The following is a 5,578-nucleotide window of genomic DNA, read 5'->3' as shown; positions in this document are numbered from 1 at the left end:
CTCCTCTGAAGTCCAGGCTTTGCTCGTGGGGTTTGTAAGTCTGCTGAGCAGTCTGTGTTTTCTTTTTTCTTTTTCCTTTTTTTAAAAAGAATTTTTAGAAGTGTTTACTATGGAAAATTTCAAACACATACAAAAGTAGGCACTATAGTGTAATGAATCTCCATGGGTATCAGCTTCAACAATCACCTGATATTTTCAAAGGCTACCAGGGCCCACGTCCCAGTCAGACTGGCTGGCTGCAGTAGCCCCAGTACCACACAAGACATGGTCCATCCAGGAGCGTGTAGTCCAGCAGGGAGATGGACGTATTCACACACGGCCACTGTACAGAGATAATGTCTGTGGACGGGTTGGCCTGGGGCACAGCGGAGAGCTGTGAAGAGGGACACAGAGGGGCTGGTACACACCATGCAGGCACACCCTGCTGCACTCTCTAGGCAGAGCTGTGCCTCACCTGGCAGCTGTGTGACAGTGGTCCACTCTGGGTGTGTGGTGTGTTTGGAACGTGGTTAGAAAATGCACACAGGCATGGTCTACCCTCTGCGGCTTCCTGTTGAGGCCGTGGACCCTTGGTGGGAAATAGTGAGAGGTGCTTCCCCACGGGGGTTCCTTCGGTCAGTGTGAGTGACGACGGGGAAGGGGCCAACCTGCTGCTGCTTCCCCAGGTGAGCGCTCACCCCGTCTTGTTTTCGCTTTGTGTTTCTGGAAGTGTGAGAGGGTTGTAAGTGCAGATCTTCTCCTGAGTTTTGACTAATCAGTCTTTTTTTGTGTTTCTAGGTGCTGGCAAAACCCCCACCCTGGGTGGCGGCTTCCATGTGAACTTGGGCAAGGAGTCAAGAGCACAGACCCTGCAGAATGGTATTTCCCACTGCGGAGACCGCCGAGCACGGGCAGGTTCCAGGAGGTGGGGTTGCGGTGCTGGCATGAGGGGACGGGAGCAGAGCAGCCTCAGCTGCTGTCTCTCGGCTTGGCCTCATCTGTGTCCCCCAGTCATGTGGCCTCCTGGGCATCCTCAGAGACCCTCTGCAGGGCCCCTCAGAGTGAGGCCGTGACCTTGCTGGGCTCACAACCATTTGTTAGTGGTCTCAGTAGAAATGAGTAGGAAGCAACACATTTATAGCAGTTTGACACTGTGGTGACATTTTTGTTGTGTTTTATGAAAGTACCAGTTCACAACAAATTGAAGGAATGTCTGTTCAAATCCTCAGCCTGTTTCTTATCAGGTTTTTTGTCCTGTTATTGAGTTGGAAAGTTCCTGCTCCTGGCCCTCCACCCCACTGGGGGCACCTCTTCTGCTGGCTGCAGATTCCTGTCCTATCGCCCTCGCCCTTGCGAGTTTGCGCCGACTTCATCTCCTTAGTGCCATTTTGTGTAGTTTTGGGAGGGCGTCTAAAGGGCAGATCCCAGCATATTTTCCAGACATTCTCTAGAGACGTGAGAGGGAATTTTGGCCCTTCATGATTGGTGCATTTCTGATGGGCTCTTCCTGCCTTTTATTTCATATTTATCTTCCTTTTAAAAAACCTTCACTGCCTTTTGCTGACTTAATCGTGGTTTATGTTTCTTTTTATTTTCCTTATTATTCTGTGTTCTTCCCCTCCTCCTCTCACCCCTCTGGTTTGGAAGTTTTACATCATATGATGGTTCCCTCAGTGGTTTCCCTAGATTTATTAGCGAAGCTGTGCTCTGCCAGTGACCGCAGGGACTCAATCTGTCATCCCCCAGGAGCTTGCCCTGTGTCCACTTCCCACCTCCCACCCCAACCTGTTGGGTTGTTTGAAATTGTGAATTTAGCTTCAGACTGTTACTGTTGCTGTTAAGTCTTGATTGCCTTTCTTAGACAACAGGAAAGATGGAAGTAAACTAGCTGGCCGTTCCTCCTGCCTGCGGTGACAGGCCTCACCAGCTTCTGCCCAAGCCATGCTCTTTCGTGGATTTTATCTTTAGTTTCTTTGGGCACATACTCAAGTTGTGTTTAGAAAAAGAGTCTGGGGAGAGAAACTCTTGACTCTCTGTTAATCTGAACATGGATTTTTCCTTTCACTGAGATGCTTGTTTAGGGGTTTGAAACGTGCATCACATGGAAAGCAGAGAATATTGGCTCAGGGTCTGTTAGCGAGAGACCTTGAATGCCATCTGAGTTTTGATCTCTCACTCTTTTTTTTTTTTTCCCTTTTTGTCTTTTTTTTTACTGACCGGTAACGGGATCGCAACCCTTGGTGTCGCGCCCGTACCGGGGACCGGCAACGGGATCGCAACCCTCGGTGTTGCGCCCGCACCGCGCTCAGCCAGTGAGTGGGAACCGGTTTTTTTTTTTTTCCTTTTTGTCTTTTTTTTACTGACCGGTAACGGGATCGCAACCCTCGGTGTCGTGCCTGTACCGGGGGACTGGCAACGGGATCGCAACCCTCGGTGTTGCGCCCGCACCGCGCTCAGCCAGTGAGCGGGAACCGGTCTCCACATGGGATCCGAACCCTCGGCGGGAGCACCACCACGCTCCCAAGCGACGCACTCTCCAGTGCGCCACCGGGCCGGCCTCGTCACTCTTTTTTTAATCTCAGACCTTTTGTGTCATGTCTTTGTCTTTGGAGTTCTGAAGCACATGAGCGGGAACCGGTCTCCACATGGGATCCGAACCCTCGGCGGGAGCACCGCCGCACTCCCAGGCAGCGCACTCTCCAGTGCGCCACCGGGCCGGCCTCGTCACTCTTTTTTTAATCTCAGACCTTTTGTGTCATGTCTTTGTCTTTGGAGTTCTGAAGCACGCTGGGCTGGAGCTGTTTCCATTGACTTGGTGAGCCCTTTCATTTGGGAGGTGTTTCTCAGGGAAATTTCTGTTCTTTTGGTCTGTTTTCCTGCTATGACATATTTATAGTAAAGTGCGTAAAATGTACTAGCCTTCAGTGAACTGCTTGATAAATTGATATGAATTAAGGTATGCAGCAGAGATCAAGATATAGCATATTTCTGCTACCTCAGAAAGCTCCCTATTATTCAGTTTTGTGTAGTTTTCTTCTCATACAATTGGAATCATACAGAATGTACTTTCTTTCTATAAGACTTTTTTTTAGAGCAGTTGTAGGTTCACAGCAAAACTAAGAGGAAGGTACAGAGAATTCCCCTATACCTCTTACCCCCATGAGCACAGCTCCCCCACTGTCAACGTCACTCACCACAGTGACACACTTATTACTGTCTTTCAACCCACACTGACATGTCATTAACCACCCAAAGTGCACATTAGGGTTCACTCTTGTGCGGGTTTGGACACATGTGTAACGCTGTGTATCTACCATTACAGTGTCATACAGAACTGTCACTGCCCTAAGAATCCTCTGTGCTCTGCCTGTTCATCCCTCTCTTCCCCCAAACCCCTGCAACCACTGGTCTTTTTACTGACCTTAGTTTTGCCTTTTTCAGAATGTCATTTAGTTGGAATCATCTGAAAAGTTCATGGAAAAATCCGTACTATTTTTCAATTCTGTTTGTCCACAAGCTCTCTGAAGTACCCTTGGATAGTATGTAGGCTTTTCAGCTTGGCTTCTTCACTTAGTCACATGCATTTAAGGTTCCTCTGTGTCTTTTTATGGCTTGATAGCTCATTTCTTGTTAGAACTGAATGATATTCCCTTGTCTGGATGCACCGCAGTTTATTTGTCTGTTCACCTGCTGAAGGGCATCTTGGTTGTTGCTTCCAAGTTTTGGCAGTTATCAACAAAGCTGCTATAAACATTCATGTGCAGGTTTTTCTGTGGATATAACCTTTCCCCTCCTTTGGGTAAATACCAAGGAGTGCCACTGCTGAATTGTATGGGAAGAGTGTGTGTGGTTTTGTAGAAAACCACCAGACTTTCACAGAGCGGCTGCACTGTTCTGCGTCCCTGCCAGCAGTGAATGACGGTTCCTTCTGTTCCACATCCTGGCCAGCATTCCTTATGTCAGGGTCCTGGGTGTCAGCCATTCTGGAGTGCACACTTTTTGAGTGTATCTGTAGTGCTGGGTTTTTTTTCCTAATTGCTGTGTGGTATTTTATTGCTTGAGTATGCCATTTTTTTTTTTTTTTTTTTTTAAAAGATGACCGGTAAGGGGATCTCAACCCTTGGCTTGGTGTTGTCAGCAAGTGAGCGAACCGGCCATCCCTATATAGGATCCGAACCCGCGGCCTTGGTGTTATCAGCACCGCACTCTACCGAGTGAGCCACGGGCCGGCCTCCAATATATCAGTTTTTATGGTTAGGGCTTTTTGTGACTTGTTTAAGAAATTTTTATTTACCTCAAGGCCTAAATGTACTCTTATATGCTTTCATCTGGAAGCTTTATTATTTTATATTTGACATTTATATTTGAGATATACTTTAATCAATTTTTCATGTATGGTATGAAGTAAGGATTGAGGTTTACATTTTTCAATATGGATATCCAATTTTTCCAGAACTGTTTATCAAAAAGGCCATCTTTTTCCACTGGAATGCTTTGGCCCCTTTTTCTTAAATCAAGTGACCATGTGTGTATAGTCCATTTGCAGACTTGTTGTGACTCTACAGATGGTATCTCTGAGTTGCTGTCAGTCTGCTGGTCTGTCCTCAGGCCAGTACTACATTTTCTTGATTACTGTGCCTTTAGAGTAAGTCTTCAAGTTTGGTAGAGTAAGTTTTCCAGCTCTTTTGTTCTTTGAGATTGTCTTGGCTATTCTTGTTTTTTATTTTATTTTTTATTAATTTTTTTTTAAAGATGACCAGCAAGGGGATCTTAACCCTTGACTTGATGTTGTCAGCACTACACTCACCCAGTGAACTAACTGGCCATCCCTATATGGGATCCGAACCCGTGGCCTTGGTGTTATCAGCACCGCACTCTCCCGAGTGAGCCACGGGCTGGCCCCTGTCTTGGCTATTCTAGTCCCTTTGCATTTCAAAATAAATTTTAGAATCAGCTTGTTGATTTCCAAAAGAAAACCTGCCCAGATTTTGGTTAGAATTATGCTGAATCTTTACATCAAATTGTGGAGAACTGCTACATTTACTTGTTAAGCCTAATAATTTGTAGATTCTTTTCTTCTATGTAACAGTCATGCAGTCTGTGAATAGACATTGTTACTTCTTCCTTTCCTGTCTTTATACTTATTTTCAGTGCCTCATTGCACTTGGAAGTGCCCTGACGCTAGACTCTCTGGTACAGCATTGTGCAGAAGGGGTGTGAGTGGATTTTCTTATCTTATTCCTGACCTCAGTGTGAAAACGCTCAATATTTCACTATTATTAAGAATGGTAACAGGCCGGCCCTGTGGCATACTCGGGAGAGTGCGGCGCTGGGAGTGCAGCGGCGCTCCCGCGGTGGGTTCGGATCCTATATAGGGATGGCCGGTGTGCTCACTGGCTGAGCGTGGTGTGGGCAACACCAAGCCTGTCGGGCCTCCCTGAGCCAGAGGCCGACAAAACCGAGCGGGAAGAGACCCCGGTCCAGCCGGGGGTCCCTTGTGGGGCTGAGCGGGATGATGAGTGCGGCTGGCACGGCCCTTCCCCCCCAGGATCTTCCTCCCTGGGGGCCGAGAAAGAACACCACCGAGCCAGAAGAGTGG

General features: G+C 47.4%; 1 protein-coding gene across 1 annotated transcript in view; it reads left to right on the top strand.

Moving 5' to 3' along the window:
* Positions 1-782: 782 nt before the first annotated feature.
* The window catches only part of BRF1 (BRF1, RNA polymerase III transcription initiation factor 90 kDa subunit), a 62,281-nt gene continuing 57,485 nt past the window's right edge, over positions 783-5,578 (top strand). The window contains exon 1 of the mRNA XM_008574272.1: positions 783-858. The gene's annotated coding sequence lies outside the window, so the exon portion shown is untranslated. The remainder of the gene's footprint in view (positions 859-5,578) is intronic.

This window comes from Galeopterus variegatus, unplaced genomic scaffold (assembly GCF_000696425.1).
Source record: "Galeopterus variegatus unplaced genomic scaffold, G_variegatus-3.0.2 Scaffold1026, whole genome shotgun sequence".
NCBI classification, from domain to species: domain Eukaryota; kingdom Metazoa; phylum Chordata; class Mammalia; order Dermoptera; family Cynocephalidae; genus Galeopterus; species Galeopterus variegatus.
The sequence above is the reverse complement of the archived record's forward strand: the minus strand, read 5'-3'. Positions and strand labels throughout refer to the sequence as shown.